The 19,648-nt window shown below is 39.8% G+C and overlaps 1 protein-coding gene and 2 pseudogenes across 4 annotated transcripts in view; all 3 read left to right on the top strand.

The window, feature by feature from the left end:
- DLGAP1 (DLG associated protein 1) overlaps positions 1-19,648 on the top strand; it is a 317,237-nt gene that overhangs the window by 181,606 nt on the left and 115,983 nt on the right. The gene's annotated exons all lie outside the window — the stretch shown is intronic.
- LOC118990016 (uncharacterized) lies at positions 9,123-9,277 on the top strand (annotated as a pseudogene).
- On the top strand, positions 17,582-18,207 carry LOC118989960 (microtubule-associated proteins 1A/1B light chain 3B-like; annotated as a pseudogene).

Below are 19,648 nucleotides of genomic sequence, written 5' to 3'. Positions count from 1 at the left end.
TGTATATTGAGAAACCCAGAGTGCCTTAAGCAAAGAGTTGAAGATCTTTAATAGCGGCGAAGGTGCTGGCTTATGATGGCAATGCTGCCTGGCTTTCATGAACATGAGCAAGTCTAGAATTAGTAACCTAGATCCATGCTCCACGTCACCAGCAGGCCTGCCTCATTGGCTCGTTCTGGAACCCCAGAGAATCTGGTTGCATTTCCAGGGACACAGCTTCTTGATTTCCTAACGGAGGAGAAAAGTTAATAAAGAAGGTTGGCTGCTGACAGTAATTCAGAGCTAATGTTCATCCCCTCGTGAGCGTGAGCGTAACAGAAGAACTCAATAACAGGAGAGCGCTTTGAAGCTGTAAGTGCTGAATAGTTAGCAAGCAGCTGCCATATGCAGATCTCTGCCAGACCTGTTCATCTGACCCTCACTTGTCAAAAGAGGTTGCCTTCCCAGGGCTTGAACCACTGCCAGTGTAAATAAATGGGAAAGGTATTGAGCGACCTTGGAGAGCTACTGCCTCTCTAATCCACTGTAAATTGGGAGTGAGGGTGGGCCATAGTGTACCTTGCTATGAGATACTCTGATGCCTGGTAAAGGAATAAACTGCTAATTAAAATGATAAAATTGCCTTTGAACACTGGAGATCATGTAAACTTTATAATTGACTCATAATGTGCTTTGGATGTCCATACACAATTATTAATTTGGGGGAAGGGCGGGGACCCATTTTGTTTTGTATTAGCAATAAAAACACTCCAAAAAATACACATGATGGAAATGATTGCTTCTCTCCTTTTGTAAGAGGTGCTTAACCTTTCATCTTGAACTATATTACATTACGGGAGGTGGCCTATAAGCAGCCAGGAATTTGTTTCCCTTGATGTTATTTTGATGATGTTAAATTATCAGTAAATTTTTCAGAGTTCTCCTAAGGATAATTCCTTATATATTAAAATGAACTAAAGAAAATGACTTGAGTGAATATAGAGGAAAATATGAGCCATCATTTTGTCATTTTCCGGATTTTCTCCTTACCTCTCCCTGTGTGAAATATTAAAGTAAAATACTAAATTAATTCCTCAACCCTTTAAAAATATTATTGTATGGTAGAATTATGGAATTATTTAGGCCAATATTTGTTATGTTTTTATAGTAGTAAATGTAAATACAGGCCAAGACATTTTAAATTTTTTATTGATAAAAGTTTACTTGCTCAGAGCTATACTCATGTTAATTTAACCTTTCTGACCAATTTTTTGTTCATCTGACTAATGTTTTTTCAAATTAGCCTATTAACTATAGAATCATCTGGCCCAAATATAAAAGGAAGCTGCCTTTATCAGGAATGGGTGCCTTTATGTGTGTGCTTTTGAAGTTTCCTACTAAACCAGACCCTCATATGTGCCTTTGATCTCTACCAAATACTGTTTTGTGTAGCAGGCAGATATTGTCTTATTTCCTAAGTTATGTTTGCATCTTCCTCACATTATTAGAAGCGAAGCCAGCTACCCTGAGTAATCTGAACCACAAGTTTTGGTCCCAGTGAATAATGACATGAGATGTGGAGCCTAATTCCGTTGTTAGGGATCAAAAACCTAATAAATCAGGAGGCTGGAAGGGAAAAATTATATGAAAACTAAAAAAGAATAGACATTATAAGAAAATTTCCATAGAAATACATAGTCAAAGAAGAATGAGGAAACTAAGAGATCAATCACTTCCTTCCCTCATTTCTTCATAAAACTTTCTTCTTCTCTAATGTGCCTCTATTAACCTGCACTTTCTCTGGGCACTTCAATCACTTCATCCCATAACACACCTCAAAGATCCTGGGACTAGCAGGCTATCCCCAACCATTCAAAGACATGGTGCTTCAGAATTAAAGTCCCCAGGTCAGGGGGAATAAATGGTAGCAGAAAGAGACTTGACCTTTGATGGTGAAAACACAATATAATAAACAGATGACATATTATAGAATTACACACTTGAAACCTACATAATTGTATTAAATAATATCATCCCAATAAATTCAATAAAAACTTTAAAATGTCCCCAAGTCACCCTGGAATCCCCAAAGGTTTTTCCAAGAGCTAACCCACGACCAAGTCACTATTTCCTTCCTTGGTATTGCACACTCAAACCCTGACTCAGCCCTTTGGATACGACAAATAACCCTAGAGCTTAGAAATTTTTAACAATGCTTAGGAATTTCACAAAAGCAAGGGGAGAGGGGACTCTTGACGGCACTTCTCAAACTATATTCCAGGATTTCATGAGGTACTCTAGAAAAAAAACTAACAAAAAATATATATCTCACCTATTGAAGTACAGTCAGACCCCGGTACTTGTCAACTTCAGAACTCATCATACCCTGTACTCATTGCATTTTGATGAGAAAAACATGTTTCAGCACTTAGTGCTTGCTCGAGACGTGTCGCACTTGCTAGAACTTGTATGAGTCACCATGCCGCCCGGCAAGTGAAAATGCTTCATCATTAGTTGCTTGAAAAATTCCATGGGTACTCGTTGGTCTGAGCACTCGTCATGAGTTTCAGAATGAATTAACGACAAGTACCGAGGTACCACTGTATATTTGAGTATATCTCAGATGTAAACCTCTAAGAAAATGACAATCTTGTTACCATATTAAAGAATCTAAGAAACCACAGAGTAAAGCAACCTCTTTAATTCTCATTAATCCAGAATTTTCCAAATTGCTCTAAACACAACATCTTTTTTTCTCTCAAAACATATTTTTGTATTTCTTAGGACCAGTCTTCCAAAGTTTACAATGTAAGAAAAAGTGAATAACTCTGCCACATTGACCTGGGTATATTTGTATGGGTCCAAATCCTAGACACAGGAAACTGTAACTCTATACCCATTACCCATATTTTGGTTTGCTGAGGTGGGTAACACTCCTTAACATGTACCAGCATCCCATTGAAATGGTTAATTACCTTCTCTTTTTCAGGACGATGTTTAGAGGGAGGAAATGATAGATCCACTAGAACAAGGACACCTGATACATGTTGTCTAATATACACAAGGACAAAGATTCATTTTCAAACATTCAGAGTATCACAAAAGTGAGGGCAACCTGACCCTGGCTGATGAGAAATCTAAAATTACGTTTCTGAACTCCATTAAAGGTCAAATGGAGAATAGAGCTTATTGACAGCTGGGTTTCTAACTTTATTGTTCTAGCTGATGAAAAGATTTGTCGCTTGAAGATATCAATTATAGCCTAAGATTTGGGAACAGTTTGGAGCATTTAACACAAGCAGAAACATAAATGAACTTGAATTCTGCTAGAAACCACTGATCCTGCTTTGCAAATAATCTGATAATAATACAGAAAATATTCTCCAAAGATTTGTTTTTAATTTAGTAAGCATTTGTTCAGAGCTTTGTTCTGCAAAAACATTGTGTTACAAGGAGACAGGATACAGGAGTAGGACCTTAAAACCTTTCTAGAGAGACAGATATATGCATGTACCTGATGTATATATGTTAGGGAAGACACGAAACTGGAGTAAAGTGGAGGCCTACGAAAGGTGTGCTGGTTATGAGTGAGCTAATTTCAGGGTTCTAAATTGCACCATTTTCATTATCAAATCTGTTTTTCATAAATACTTGCTTTGAGGGTTCTGGAGACCATAAAGGAGGCCGGATGAAAGAAGCCACACTCTCCCATATACATGAGGTTCATGCAAACATGTGAAGAATTCACAGGAGGAGGAGACGGGAAGGCAGACACTGCCGGATGTTTCCCAGCCGTCCCAGATTATCCCTTAACCCATTCCTCGGCTTTTTAGCCTTTTGGTCATTTTTAAGTAGGAAAAATTTTTATTTCTTATTTTAGTTTTCTATTGTCTTTTTTTACATACCTAGAATATAATACCTGAAACTAAAGGTAATAAAGTAAATATTATCAACAGTAACATTCTATAGTTTAAGATATTGTGGTAGCTTTACATAAACAGATATTTCACATTCTTCTTTTGTTTCGGATTTTTCAGAATCACATGTCACCAGCATGTCCCATTCCATTTCCCAGGTCAGCGTCTCTCTGCTTCCCTTAGCAGTGCTGAATTTCTACTTTGCATCTTATTCCTCTGTCTGATTTTAAATCACACAGATTTTTTTCATGAGAGCCAAGAAATTTAGAATTGATAACCATTAACTACCTACATTTTAGATGGAAAAATAATTGTTTTACAATGTTATTAAATTTTAAATCAGTCTTTGAAGTCTGGAATAATTATCCTCATTATTAGAGAGCTGCTATTTGTTCAGAATTGCTCTTTAATAGTACAAGTTGGTCAGTTTGTGCGGGGAGGGTTTTGTTCATTTTAAATAAAATTTAAGATTTTATTTTTGGTGAGAGAGGAGGAAGGGAGAAAGAGAGGAAGAGAAGCATAGACCAGTTGCTTCCTGCATGCACTCAACTGGGGACCTGGCCCAAGACCCGAACATGTGCCCTGATCGGGGGTCAAACCAGTGACCTTTTGGTTCACAGGCCAACACTCAATCTACAGAGTCACACCAGCCAAGGTTTCTTCAGTCACTTTTATAATCATCATATGTACTTCACTTCCTAGCATAACATTTGTTTTTTAAATTTTTTACATTGAGTTTCCAGTTTTTTCTTTGCAAATATTTTCTATAAGTATATTTTTTTATTCCTAGCAACACATTCAATACTTTCAGTATTTCTAAAAGCTCTTTTCCATTGTGGTGACTTTATATAATTAGTTAATATTATCAAAGCTTGATCTATTTAGAGTTTGGTTCCTCATATTCAAGAGTAAATATTATTCATAGTTTTGATAATTCTAAATTTGGGAGCCAATTTCTTATCAGATTTGATAAAATCGTCACCATGTTTAATTGCTAAAGTGATTAATGAAGTGCTTTGCTATATAGCAAAGCAAGTCAACTTTTCTATTTTATTGTTTACATATGTTCACATTAGCATTATCCTTAATTTTTTTTAAGATTTACTTATTTATTTTTAGAGAGAGGGGAAGGAAAGGACAAAAAGAGGGAGAGAAACATCAATGTGTGGTTGCCTGTCATGTGCCCCCAACTGGGGACCTGGTCCACAACCCAGGCATGTGCCCTGACTGAGAATCGAACCAGCAACTTTTTGGTTTGCAGGCCCATGCTCAACCCACTGAGCTATACCAGTCAGGGCCTATTATCTTTAATTTTTGAAACTCTTTCTATTTTATGAAGGCCAATTCAGTGAAAACCAGATGATGTAATCAGAAAATCCTTCTACTTGGGCACCTATCAGCTGAAGTACATGAAAGGGCACTGAAAATAAAGATTTGAGAGAGGGTGCCAGTATCAGTTTTTTTACTGATACTATAATAACTCATCACAAGCTTGGTGACTTTAAACAACATGAATTTATTATCTTAGAATCCTGGGAGGTTGGAATTATAGTGTGGGCCTCCCTTGGCTAAAATCCTGGTGACAGGGCTACTACATTCCTTCCAGAGGCTCTAGGGAAGAGTCTATTTCAGTACGTTTATTGGCTCTTAGAGGCTGCACACATTCCTTGGCTTGTGGCCACTTCCTCCGCCTTCAAAGCCAGCAATGGCTGTTCACGTCTTTCTCATTCTGCATCACTCTGACTCTGACCCTCCTGTCTTTGTGGGGCCATTATTCTGCCTATTACAATGCCTCCAACATCTGTTCCATGAGGAGGACCCTGTGCTCCTACTCACTCTTAAAGGGTGAGTGGTATGCACACTACTTTATTGATTCCAAATGGCTGCTTAGGACCTGACCGATGATTTCTTTGGTTTAGGCTGGAACTCTTCTCTTCCTGAGGCAATTGAAGTCTCTTCCCATGATGAAGGCCTGTAGGGGAAAAAAAAAATAACAGGAAAGAAACACCTTTATATAAAGTCTCCATTGCTCTCCACATTAATATAAGGGAATATTAATAGAAGGGAGCTGAATCAAACATGCAATATTTGTCATTATCATAACCAATATAGCCTTTACGATCTTTAATACCATGGACATGGTATTAAAGATCTTCAACTCTTTGCTTAAGGCACTCTGGGTTTCTCAATATACAGCCATTACATTTCTTTGCATTGCTAATTTCTAGGAGCAAACATGAGGCAAACCATGTTTTCTAACATTTCATTTTTCTCTTTTCTACATACACTAATCTGTATGTTGAAGAAATGCAAAATATTTAATTATACTCTGCCCAGGCATAAACTTGTCAGAAAACCTAATTAATATGGAGGTAATTGCTGCAGATCTCCAATACCATGGACAGTGTGCTCTGCTACAGTTCTCAGAACAATAGCTGTGTAAACAATCTTTCTCCATCCTTTCTTACTGTTCTGTTAGGGATTCCAGTCACACTTGACCACAATGGTCAGGTTTGCAAGAATGACCTCATGCAGCTTTGCCTAGGTAAGCAATGCTGTATGAGGTCACCATTCCATAATGAATACCAATCATTTCATCTGCTATAAAGACCCCCTCGGTTTCTAGGTTTATAGTTCTCTTACAATGAGAATCTAAAGGGTAGCACTTTTGGATTTGCTCTAGGAGACACTCAGTGCTAGAAAAATACACCTTGTTCTTTTTCATATTTCTTTCTTTTGGTTGCTAATAGTGCCTCATGCTTAAATCCACTTCTTCACAAAAGAATAGTTTTGTTAAATTATAACTACATCAAAGAATGAGAAGGATGCAGCTATTATTTACCAGATTATGCAGGCTTCTTAACAATGCTCAGGATTCTTATTTCCAACGCTTAGTGGGGGGAAAATCGTGCTTTTTAAGTAATGACGAATGTTAAAGTATTGGAACCAAAAGGAAAAACCCGGAGTAATCTGTGCTTACAGCTTTCTCATTCGAATAATTCTTAGACATTTTTCACTAGCTGCAGATCCTTGCTTGACTTTATCAGAGAGCTTGGCAGACTATGCTGCCTTCTCTTATAACATTGTTTGCGGTACTGCCAGCTAATGATAGTCCTGTACATGTTGGTGTAGTTTAAGTGATTGGTTGTATCAGAAATCATACTTTTCTAGAACAATTACCTCTGATATATTTTCCTCTTTCATCAGAATCTCAGCAAATTTTTTTGGCAAGTGAAAGACTCTTTCCCCAGGCTCTGCCTAGTACCTCTCAGACCAGGCCTCCAACTGCCCTGACGGGGGTGCCCCAGCCCCCTAATATCTTTCCTTCTTCTGTTTTCATAGGTGATTAGTTACTGTAGCACATCATAGAATTGTGGGTGAATTACTTTTCAACTGATCTGATTGAGAAAGAGAAACTGATTTGTGCAATAAAAGTGGACTTTCTTAAAAGTCCTAACTTTCAAGAAAATTATGAAAATATCTGATTGGATCATATTGTTTCCATGTGATATTTTACATGCTGTCACCTCTAGGGGAATGTATTTCAGGTCAATAATAGAATACAGTTATTTGAACAGCTGGGTTTGACCAGCTGGGTCAAACATTGCTGTTTCTATTCTTAAATAATAATAGCCACCAAGTATTGACCCCTTTTAAGTTTCAGAAACATTTCTATGAGGTTACATCTGTGGCCTCATTTAATCCTGTCACACCAAGGAGGGTATTACTTGTCCCGTTTTAAACAGGAAAAAAATTAAGAATCTTGGAGAATAAATAATTTGCCAAAAACCTTACACCTGGTATGAGACCACATTGCCACACTACCTCCCAGATACTAATCTTATTTCATTCACATTTTCTTAACATCATTTCTCAACAGTATGGCAAACATTGTTTATCTTTTACAGTCTTATGAGTATTCTCTGAGATGATTTAATAGTCCTTAATTATTTGCTTAGAGCCTCATTTCCTCTCTGTGATGATAATCCTTTGTCTGCTCTTCATTATTAGGGAAATTCCTCATATGGAGAAAGCTGCAGCTATGTTTGTTTCTAGCCATTTATACACTTATTATTTCATCTTTGGTTTTTAGTTGGGCCTCTAGAACTGAAGTATGTCATTTATCATCCCAAATAGAGATGAAAAAAATGTTTCTCTTTTAACAGATTTGGAGGCTTTCCAAGTCTAATCTTTTCTCTATAAAACCGCAGGCTGAGTTTCAATAAAGCTATTTCTTTTTATAGGGTTCTATCAGAACAGTTCGTGCTTATATATTGTTATTTTTAGTTTGGGTTGTTTGTTATAAAGAGAAACTAAATTGATCTCTTGATGTTTTTATGGATTTGGCCTTTTTCTCACTTGATTTCAGCATCTTCTCCATATTTTATCGGTTAGAACACTCAATAAAAAATACTCATTCAGTGTATTTTTTTAAAGCTTTGGACATGATCGTCAATTCAACAATACCCAAGTGATGGAGAAAGCACCTAGGAGTTCCATATTGTAGATCATTTCTTAGAACCCGGTAAGAAGTCCTCTGCGTTCACACAGGGCCAGTCCCTGGAGTCAGAGTCAGAATTACAGCTGGAAGAGAGACTGAATTCATCCAGAGTAGCTGTCTCATTACAGATTAGGCAACAAAGATCAAACTGACTTAACAGTAGTCAAACATCTTTTTAGAGAAGCCTCAGTACTCAAATCCATGCCTTCCAACTCATAAATTAATAGCATCTTTAGAAAACTTAGAAACTTACAGATAATTGGGCATAATTCTTTTTCTCATTTATGTTCTTTATTACATAACTAAAAATTGATCATGTGGCCTTGGACTTTATCTAGAGTTTTTTTAAAAATGTAATAGTCCCCTAGTAATAACATGCACTGGCTTTTTGCAGAGAAAGGGAAATAAATATGAACCCAAGCATAGGGAATCTGTGATTTATCTAGCAGTATCAATTTGTATAAATATTTTACATGGCATTTGGTGAAAACAGATAAGTGTTTTATTTAGTCATTACCATCTATCATATAAGATAACTAGAAATCAGAGTTCTTTGAAGATGGTTATTAAAAAAATACCCTTGAGTCTTAAAATGCCTCACATTTTTATTAGCATTACACAGTGAATATTTGTCAGTCTGTGGAACTGGAGGCAGAGCTTTCCTCTGAAGATCCTGGCAAGAGACTTTCTTTTTTATCAATACTCCTGCTCACAAATCAATGTGAAAACCAACCGGGCAGGGGGGTAACCATGATCCTGAAGGTGGTTTCCCCAGAGCAAGGCTCACTCATTGCACTCCAGGTGTGCTGGCCCCTGCAATTTCCCCAAGTGTGAGAAACGAGACTGCGTTATTTGTGGTCATGGGGAACTGCAATCTGGAGCGGGAGTGGGGAAAAAAGAGAGAAAGAAAAAAGAAAACAAGTCATTGTTATAAATGCCCTTTGTTAATTCTTCCAAGACATCATCTCTAACCCTAAAAAAAACAACTGAAAAATGAGAAGATAGTGTTGGTTTCCATTCCATGTAATTTCCCTCTTGCAATTTCCCTAGAATGATGCCTAGTCATATTTCCCTCTAGTGATGGAAACAGTGATGGGCTTGGATCCTGGGCAGCCTCCTTGTTTGTGCCTGTAAACTGAGTTAAAATCAACTTCTCTGCTTTCACCAATACAGCCAAAACCACACTCATTCATGCTTCTCCAGATCAGTTGTGATTCCAGACTTGGTCTCATCCCTTCCAGACTAGCCTTCTTAGCTTGCTCTGCTCACCTTTCAGCATGATTGTAGAAACCAGACCAGGTAGCATAGGTACAACAGAGACCTTGTCCCTTTGTCTTAGTTCCAGGTATATGAATGATAGCATTTGTGTATAGAGAACACTACCATGGGTACAAACAGTATTTTTTCCCATATATTTTTGATGACTAACTTTTGAGGATGAAGCAACAGAACACATCTTACAACAGGATAGAATATTTAAAATCAGGACTTCCTCAGAAAATTTAGACTCTATGATCAATTCCAACTTCTAGTATTTTCTTCTGCCCTCAAGCCTGTGATGTCACCACCATCCATTCTCTCTATGTCCCCATATATTTGGACATTTGGGATAGGCGTGAAGGCAGAGTTCAATGGACATTTTGTTATTTTCTTCATTTAACCCTAAGCAGCTTCAAGTAATAATTTTGGTTGGTTCTGCACCTATTTTGCTTTAGAAATCACATGGACATAACAAATTGGGATCTCCAGCCAGTCTGACTTGACATTATCACAGGACATGAATATTCACCGTCAACTAGAGACATGAAAGCCACAAACCTTTTAAAAAATATATTTTATTGATTATGCCATTACAGTTGTCCCATTTTCCCCCCTTCATTCCCCTCCACACCCCCTCCCACCCACATTTCCCCCCTTTAGTTCCTGTCCATGTTTCATAAGTTAGCTTTTACATTTCCCACACTACTCTTGCCCTCCCCCTATCTATTTTCTACCTACCATCTATGCTACTTATTCTCTGTACCTTCTCCCCCCTTCTCCTCCTCCACTCCCCTGTTGCTAACACTCCATATGATCTCCATTTCTATGTTTCTGCTCCTGATCTAGCTGTCCTCTTAGTTTGCTTTTGTTTTAGGTGTGGTTGTTAATAACTGTGAGTTTGCTGTCTTTTTACTGTTCATATTTTTATCTTCTTTTTCTTAGATAAGTCCCTTTAACATTTCATATAATAAGGGCTTGGTGATGATAAACTCCTTGAACTTGACCTTATCTGAAAGCGCTTTATCTGCCCTTCCATTCTAAATTAAAGTTTTGCTGAATAGAGCAATCTTGGATATAGGTCCTTGCCTTTCATGACTTGAAATACTTCTTTCCAGGACCCTTCTTGCCTGTAAGGTCTCTTTTGAGAAATCTGCTGACAGTCTGATGGGAACTCCTTTGTAGGTTACTGTCTCCTTATCTGTTGCTGCTTCTAGAATTCTCCCCTTCATTTTAATCTTGGTTAATGTAATTATGATGTGCCTTGGTGTGTTCCTTGTTTGATCCAACTTCTTTGGGACTATCTGAGCTTCCTGGACTTCCTGGAAGTCTATTTCCTTTGCCAGATTGGGGAAGTTCTCTTTTATTATTTGTTCAAATAACTTTTCCAATTGTTGCTCTTCCTCTTCCCCTTCTGATACCCCTCTAATTCAGATGTTGGAACGTTTAAAGGTGTCCTGGATGTTCCTAAGCCTCTCCTCATTTTTTAAAATTCTCATTTCTTCATTCTTTTCTGTTTGGTTGTTTCTTCCTTCTGGTCCACTCCATTAATTTGAGTGCCAGTTTTTTTCCCATCACTATTGGTTCTCTGTGCATTTTCCTTCATTTCACTTAGCATAACCTTCATTTTCTTATCTAATTTGTGACCAAAATCACCAGTTCTGTGAGCATCCTGATCACCAGTGCTTTGAACTGTGCATCTGATAGTTTGGCTATCTCTTGGTCGCTTAGATGTATTGGCTCTGGGGCTTTGATTTGTTCTTCTGAGACATTTTGGGGGAGTCTGGTCACAACAGTTACATATGAGGGGTGGAGCCTTAGGTGTTCGCCAGGGTGGGGCAACCCAATTGCTGGGTTGTGATGCTATATGTGGGGGCAGGGTCAGAGCAAGAACAATGGCACTTGCTCTGCTCTCTCTTAGATTTCACTTCCTTCTGCTGCTTCCCACTAGCAAATTGGGCCCTTCTGGTGCTGGTTCCCAGGTGGGTGTATGTTCTAAGACTCTGTGGGTCTCTCCAATAATTTCTCCTGTGAAAAGCCAACTAGTACAAAATTAAGGAATAATTATAAGAGATTGGAGGTTAACCAGAGCTTCTGTGAAAATGTAAGAATCCCCTGGGGGGAATGAGAAAATAATGTTTGTGGGGAAGACACAAGGGCCTTGTTTATCAATAACACAATAGGCACAACTTAAGCCTGGACCACCAATAATGGTCACAGCTGTTCTTGTTCATTGACCTCTTTTGTGAACTGGAAATTTCCCCCAATGTACAGAAATACAGGACACATCCCACACACGCATTTGCCATGCAAATATCCTACAGGTCATGATGTGTAGAAGAAATATGCTTACACTTTCCTTTGCTAGAGTTTTGTTCTATATTTAGGTAGAAAATAGCAGTTTTTAGACAATTAGAGAAGAAAAATCCAATTTTAAGTCTTCTATAATGCTTTATGGACTAGATGGAGGTGTAGGTAAATGCTATACTTGCATCCTCCCACAACCCACATCAAAATTACAACTAAACTACAGAACAACCATCATTCAGAACTGCCTGAAATCTACCTGAATGGAAGTCCTACAACTGAAGACATAAAGAAGCCACATAGAGACTGGTAGAAGGGGCAGAGACACAGAAGGGGCTGGATGGTCCCACACTCATGTGTGGCAGATAAAAACTAGAAGGGATATCTTGGCTGCAAAGGTACCTCCTGAAGAGCAAGGGATCCCAGCCCCACATTGGGCCCCCAGCCCAGGGTTTCAGTACCAGAAAAAGTAATCCCCATAACTTCTGGCTGTAAAAACCAATGGGGAATGGGGCTGAGGGAAACAGAGGGCTCCTGGAGTCCCAAGCAGTTCCTTTTAAAGGGCCCTCATACATACTTTCTCAGATTCACTGCCTCTCAGTTCCAGCACTGAGGCAACAGCTAGAAAAGCACCAGGTACGTAGAAGTAAGAAGGAACTAAATTCTCTGGCATCAGGGTGAGAGCTGGAGGGGCAACTTTCTCCCAGACAGAAGTGCTTGCAGAGGCCATTGTTCTTTTTCTGAGCCCTCCCCTGACAAAGCAGGCAGGTAGGCATTATATCTGAGTCTCTATCAACCTGGTTATCACTGTTGACCCTGCCCTGGTAATTACCTGAAACCCCCACTGCACCCAACTTTTAGGCCCAAAATGTTTCCAGTTTCTTTTCCGTACAAATAGCCCATCTTGGCTCATGCTTCAGACTTTATTAAAATCTCTTAACAAGCAACATCTGACTTTGACAAGCTCCATACCTTTCAGGGGCCCCAGCCCAACACTAGCAGCAGCTGACCTTGGTTTGCAGTTTGACCTCTTCTGGGCGCCACCAAGCCCAGCACAAGTAGCAGCCATCTGCAGATTACTTTGTAGCTCATGCTGGGAAGCACAAGGTAGAACACGAGCAGCAGGTGATCTCAACCTGTACCTCCCAGGAGGACTTAGAGCCTGAGCACCCAGTGGACAGCTTCAGATAACATCAAATCACCACCAATCACCTTTACAAGCAGCACACTCATTGGGCAGACTCAGTGGGTACCAGAGCCCCACTGAAGTAAGCCCTGCTCTGTGGGCCTGACCCCTGCACAGCTGATCTTCCATGGTGGTCACAGCCAGTCCTTGCAGCCAATCAGCCTGGAGATAATCCCTCCCACTGATACACCAACTGCAATCAAGGCTCAACTACAGCATGAAGGTTACATGGACCATACAATGGGTGTGCCTTGAGTACCCACCTTGAGCAGCGGGGGAGGCTGTACCACTGGACCCTACAGGACACCTACTACATTAGGCCATTCTACCAAGCCTGGGAGAAGTAGAAGTTCTACTTAATACATTGAAACAAACACAGGGAGATTACAAAATGAGGATCCAAAAATACACATCCCAAATGGAAAAACAGAGCAAAACTACAGAAAAAGGACTACACAAAAAGGAGACAATCAAGCTACTAGATGCAGAGTTCAAAACCCCAGTATAAGGATGCTGAAGGAACTCAGTGAGAAATGCAACAGCAAAAGGAGATTCAGTTAGAAACTAAGGATACATTAATTAAAATAGAACAATGTACAAGGAATCAACAATATAGTAGATGAAGCTGAGAGTCACATGAGCAATTTGGAATATAAGGAACAAACAATTAATCAGTACAGCATGAAGGAAAAACAATCCAAAAAACCAGGATAGTGTAAGGAGCCTCTGGGACAACTTCAAACATACCAACATTCACATCATGGGTGTGCCAGAAAAAGAAGTGAGAGAACAAGAGATTAAAAATGTATTTGAAAAAGTAATGACAAAAACTTTCCTAACTTGGTGAAGGAAATAGACGTACAATTCCAGAGATTAGAAACTAGAGATAAAGATCACTAAATTTGAGGATATTTTGTGAGGTCATAAACGTGAATGTTGAAATCTTAGAGGATGCAATGGGAAGGTCAATAAAACAGGGGCTAAAGTCATTGGAGAAGATGAGGAATATCCTGAAAGTTAGTAGATTCAACAGAGAAAACAGTGTAAATAGACTTAATCTCAAAACAAAGTATGTAGGATGGTGGAATAGAAAAATGATTGATAAATGGCATTGGGAATGAAAAAGTATGGTGATCCACATGAAAACTGAGAACATTCATTCATTGCCTCAGGAGGATAAAGCCAGGGTTTGGGAACATGGGTAAGAAAGGGACTTTTCACTGTCTACCCCTGATGAATTTTGAAATTCGTGTCATGAACATGTGGTACTCTTACCAAGCAGCAAGTGGGGTCCTGCTGCCCACAGCCACCCCTAGGCAGAATTCTGGAGGCAAGGTTTTGGTGATAAAGGAAAGGAGTTTTTACTCAAAACTACACAATTTTGGAATAACAGCTTTCCACATGTGTTAGTCACTTAAGCTCACTTAATTAATTAAGTCAATTAAGGCTAAACTCTTTCACACCTAAGTTCTCCTGTCATTCCCCTTGTTAATGTTTATCAGATTTCTATAGGGTTAGTTTACAAACTAAACCAACAAAAGATACGAAAGCTACACAATTTTGGAAGAATGGCAGGCTCCTGCCTCAGAGCCCATCCCCTCTGGAACACCCAAAGAATAAACCTGCCACCCTCTGCCAGGCCAGCCCGATCCTAGGCTGTGCCCAGAGTTCCTTCCCATCCAAAATTCAACCAAACTACCCCCTTTGGGAAACACAGGAAGCTGCAGTGTGATCACCCAGGCCTCCTCGAGGAAGGGAGCCTGAAAGCCAGTCTTTGCCCTCTTTTTATTTTAAATCTTCTGTGCCATAATTCCATGCACTCTTGAGGCATTCGGCTTCTCAGCCAACCCATCCTAGACTGTTTACCTTGGGCGACCTCCTATGGCCCCATCCTACTCCTCCCCAGTGATCTGATCAGATCTCTCTGTATCAGTACCTTTTCTGATCAACAAATTAACGTATTTTCCTATGTATGCTGACCTGTGAGGAGAAGTAGACTCAAACTGGCAAGGGCTCAAGGGTAACAGGATTAATGAGGAAAAGTCCGTTTCCTTAAGGCAGAGGTATGGAAGGAAGGAGTTGCTCACCAGAGAATGGGTTCCAGAAAGACTGGAGGTGGAAGTGAACTGGGGGGATGAGCTAGCTGGAGGGCACGAAAACGAACAAAGATAATAGGAATGAAGGAAACAGGAATTCTGAAGCAAATGGCAGTATCTTATTAATAATTAAAAAAAGATCTGATTCACTAGCCCAAGTTTCCATTGAAACACCAGTACTCTGACCAAGCCTCTGCAAATTTGCCCTCCTAATGTCAAATTTTGCTCATGACTGGCAGCTTGGAAAGTCAAGAAAGGCAAGTGATACCATTACTCTTTGTAACAGATTTTCTCACTAGACTTTTCAGTCAAAACAAAAGTGCATTAGACTCCTTTCGCAAAAATGTGTCAAATTTGCTGGTCATTGCATTACATATACCGGACTCATTATTTTCCAACTCCTCCTTGCTTTTGATCTTCCACTTATAGTCCTCTTTTGTAATCACATTTTCAGACACAGACATAATATTTTTACGATAATTGAGATTACCATTGGCCTTGCCTTGCTATCTAAAACCAAAAGTGAAATAAAGTACCTTGGATTTAATACAAGGAGCAAAATAGATTAAAATCCAGGTTACTGTTTTTGAGACAGAGGCTTTATGAGAAATATTAAAACCAATTGTTATTGTATAATGGGCCTTATTTTAATCAAAACACACATACACTCAGTGTGCAAGCTGGATGTTTACAGGGCTTCTAACTTTTGCATCCAATATTGAATTTTAACATTTATTCTATCCTCACCAAGTGAAACGCACTGAAAGAAGAGCTGCAAAAGTAAAATGTGGAATTCGAAGAGACATTTTGCCTAGAGATGAAGAACTCGAACTTCAAGGTCAGAGAGCCCCAAGTTATAATCCAGACTTCCTCCTGGACCTATATGATCACACCATGTTAGTGATTCTCTGGGCCTCAGTTTTCCCACTGTCCGAGTCCCTCCTGCCTGCTCTAACAAAATACCACAGACTGAGTGGCCTATGAACAACAGAAATTTATTTCTCACAGTCTGGTAGCCAGAGGTCAGAGGTCGGAGTGGCCACATGCTTATGTTCTGTCTGGCATGGCTTCCTGGATTATAAACAACCTCACACGTAACTTCACATGGCAGAGGAGCGAGGGAGCTTTCTCGAGCCTCTTTTATAAGGGAACTAATGCCATTCATGATGGCTCTTCTCTCATAACCTGGTCACCTCCTACCAGTCCCAACTTCTAAGACTATCACTTTAACATAGGATTCTCACCTGTGAGTGTTAGAGGGACCAAAACATGCAGACCATAGCATTCTGCTTTAATTAGATTATAAGCATGAAATGAGATCATGCATATAACAGTTGCCTCAGTAGTCTGCTACTTGACAGTGCTCAATGAATGTTAATGGTGGGGATGATAAAAAGTGATAGACTTGGTGGAAATGATTAAAATGATGTAAATGATGGAAGTGGGAAAGGTGGAGGTGGTAGAGGTGATATTGGTAGGGTGGTAAAAGTAGCAGAGGCAATAGTGGTAGAAACGGTGGTGAAGACAGTGATGGAGGTGATGATGGTGGAGGTGATGATGGGAAGTGATCATGGGAGTGGTAATAGTAGGTAGAGCTGGAGTTCGTGGAAGTGGTAGAGGTGCTGATAATAGAGGTAGCAGAGGTAGGTAGTAACGGTAGAGATGGTGATGGAGGAAGTGTTGATGGTGGAAGTGATGATGATGGAGGTAATACGATGGTGCTGGTTTTAATGATAACCATCATCTTCCTCCATGTCATAACAGCAATTTGTGTACTAACAATAGTTAATGCAATAGCTTTTTAGCTAGAATTGTTCTCTATGATTGTCCTGTTAATAGGGGTTTTCTATCAACATTTCTAAAGAGCAATAGTGTAAGATAACCAATGAAAACAGTGCTCTAGAGGAAAGCACAGGTCACTAAGGGTATCAGAAATATAAATAATTAGGCCCCAGCTGGTGTAGCTCAGTGGATTGAGCATGGGCCTGCGAACCACATTATCACAGTTCAATTCCCAGTCAAGGCACATGCCTGGATTGCAGACCAGTGTTAAAGGATGCAATAGAGGGATAGATTTCTGCCTAAAGAGGACTGGGAAGACTTCACTGTAAGAGGCAGGAAGTTGAGCCCAGGGAGTTGAAAGAAACCGTTCACATGGAAAATAGAGGAAGGGACAGGGAAGTTGCTGTTGCCACAGTCAGATCTGTGGCCACCTTAAAGCTGCCAGGACCCTCTGCTTCACCGCCCCCTCCCAACCTCCGCCGCCATGCCGCCATGCCGCCATGCCGCCATGCCGCCATGCCGCCATGCCGCCATGCCGCCATGCCGCCATGCCGCCATGCCATAGGAGAACTTCAAGGAGCATTGCACCTTTGAACAAAGAGTAGAAGATGTCCCACTTATCCGAGAACAACATCTGACTGAAATCCCGGTCATAACAGAATTATACAAGGGTGAGAAGCAGCTTCCTGTCTTGGATAAAACCAAGTTTCTTGTACCTGTTCGTGTCAGTGTGAGTGAACTCATCAAGATAATTAGAAGGCCCTTACAGCTCAACGCTAGTCAAGCCTTCTTCTTGTTAGCGAGTGGGCACAGCACAGTGAACGTGTCCATACCCATTTTGGAAGTGTATGAAGGTGAGAAGGATGAAGATGAATCTCCTGTATATGATATATGTCTCTCAGGAAACATTTGAAATAAAATTGTCAGTGTAAGACTGGAAAAAATGCATCTGTCCTGAAAGATTTTAAACTCTTACCAACAGGGGTAAAAAAACAGATGTTACCAACTGAGATCCATCAGTTCATCTAATCACAGAACATCACAGGACCAGTGGTGCTCCTGCCTAGGAGTTTTCAAAAGTTGTCTTCGTAATTCAAGCAGAAAAACTGAGCTCCAAATGAGCACATTCAGCATTGGAAAACTATATTATTTAACATAGACCATCTTGTCTTCAAATTTAGAAGCTTAAAAATAAAATACTTTACATTCTAAGTTACCAATAAAAAAATAAGGGAAGGATTTCTAGGCAGAGAGGGTAGCACAGGCAGCAGAGTGAAGACACACAAGTATTGGGTTGGCCAAAGAGTCCTTTTAGTTTTTTCCATGCGATGGTTTTAGTAGTGCTTAGTTGTCTTTAATCTCATTCAAAACAATTTTGTTAGGTTGAATTGTGGCAGCTGTCATATCAGCATGCATTTCTAAAAAACTTATCAAAATTGGTGAATTTTGATGCAGCCATTTTAATATTAAAGATGGAAGAAAATACACAACATTTTCAGTTGTATAGTGCACATATGGTATTATGCTTTATTATTTCAAGAAAGGTAGAAACACGCCCTGGCTGGTATGGCTCAGTGGATTGAGCACGGGCCTGCGAACCACACGATCGCTGTTCGAATCCCAGTCACGGCACATGCCTGGGTTGTAGGCCAGTTCCCAGTAGGGGACTCATGAGAGGCAACCATGCATTGATGTTTCTCTCCTTCTCTCCTTCCCTTCCCCTCTAAAGATAAATAAATAAATATTTAAAAAAAGAAAGATAGAAACACAAATGAAATGCAATGAAAAATTTGTACAGTGTGTGCAGAAGGTGCTGTGACTGATTGACCGTGTCAAAAGTGGTCTGCAAAGTTTCTTGGTACTATTGACATTTGGGCCAAATAATCCTGGGGGCCATCTTATACATTGGAAGATGTTTAAGAGCACCTCTGGCCTCTACCCACTAGAAGCCAATAGCGGGCAATAGCTGACATACTCAAAATATCTTCATCAGTTAAGTTATTGGTGAAAATAAAAAATGTGTCCTTTATTTTATGGAAAAAAAACTGAATAGACTTTTTGGCCAACCCCATACATGGTGTGTGAAGGAAAGAGTGAAGCCAAGAAATAGGGTTCATGAAGAAAGTGATAGAAAAAGAGGTTGGATGTAAACTAAGACAGGCCTCAAACTTTCTTGTTTGGGCAGTGGAGAGCTGTTAACAGTTTTTAGGTAAGGAAGTCACTCTTAAGAAGAATGAATTAAAGAGGGAAAAAGCTGAAGACAGAAAGACCAGTTGCAATATCACTGAAAGGGCCCAGATGAGAGGACATATGGGCTCAGCCAGGCGGTAGGGACAGAGAACAGCTGTGAGATCCCACCTGGAAGACAGTGAGAAAATAGTAACTACTATTTTCTCCTCTTTTCTCCTCTACTAAAGAGGAGTGTGTTTGCAGTAAGTTCTCCCAGCTTCTCGGCATCGAACCTGCCCTAATGTGGGAGATGTGCTTGCTGCACTATTGATAAGCAGCTGAAACTGAGCCAAGAATGCAGAGCACCGTGACTTCAAAAGGAATACAGAATAAGAACTAGGATTGAGCTGCACATGGTCTCTAAACATCTTAAACACGCCCTGATAATATGTAG

This window comes from Sturnira hondurensis, unplaced genomic scaffold (genome assembly GCF_014824575.4).
Source record: "Sturnira hondurensis isolate 20B ecotype Veracruz unplaced genomic scaffold, ASM1482457v3 Scaffold0006713, whole genome shotgun sequence".
NCBI lineage: Eukaryota > Metazoa > Chordata > Mammalia > Chiroptera > Phyllostomidae > Sturnira > Sturnira hondurensis.
This window is presented reverse-complemented; position numbering and strand designations above follow the sequence as displayed.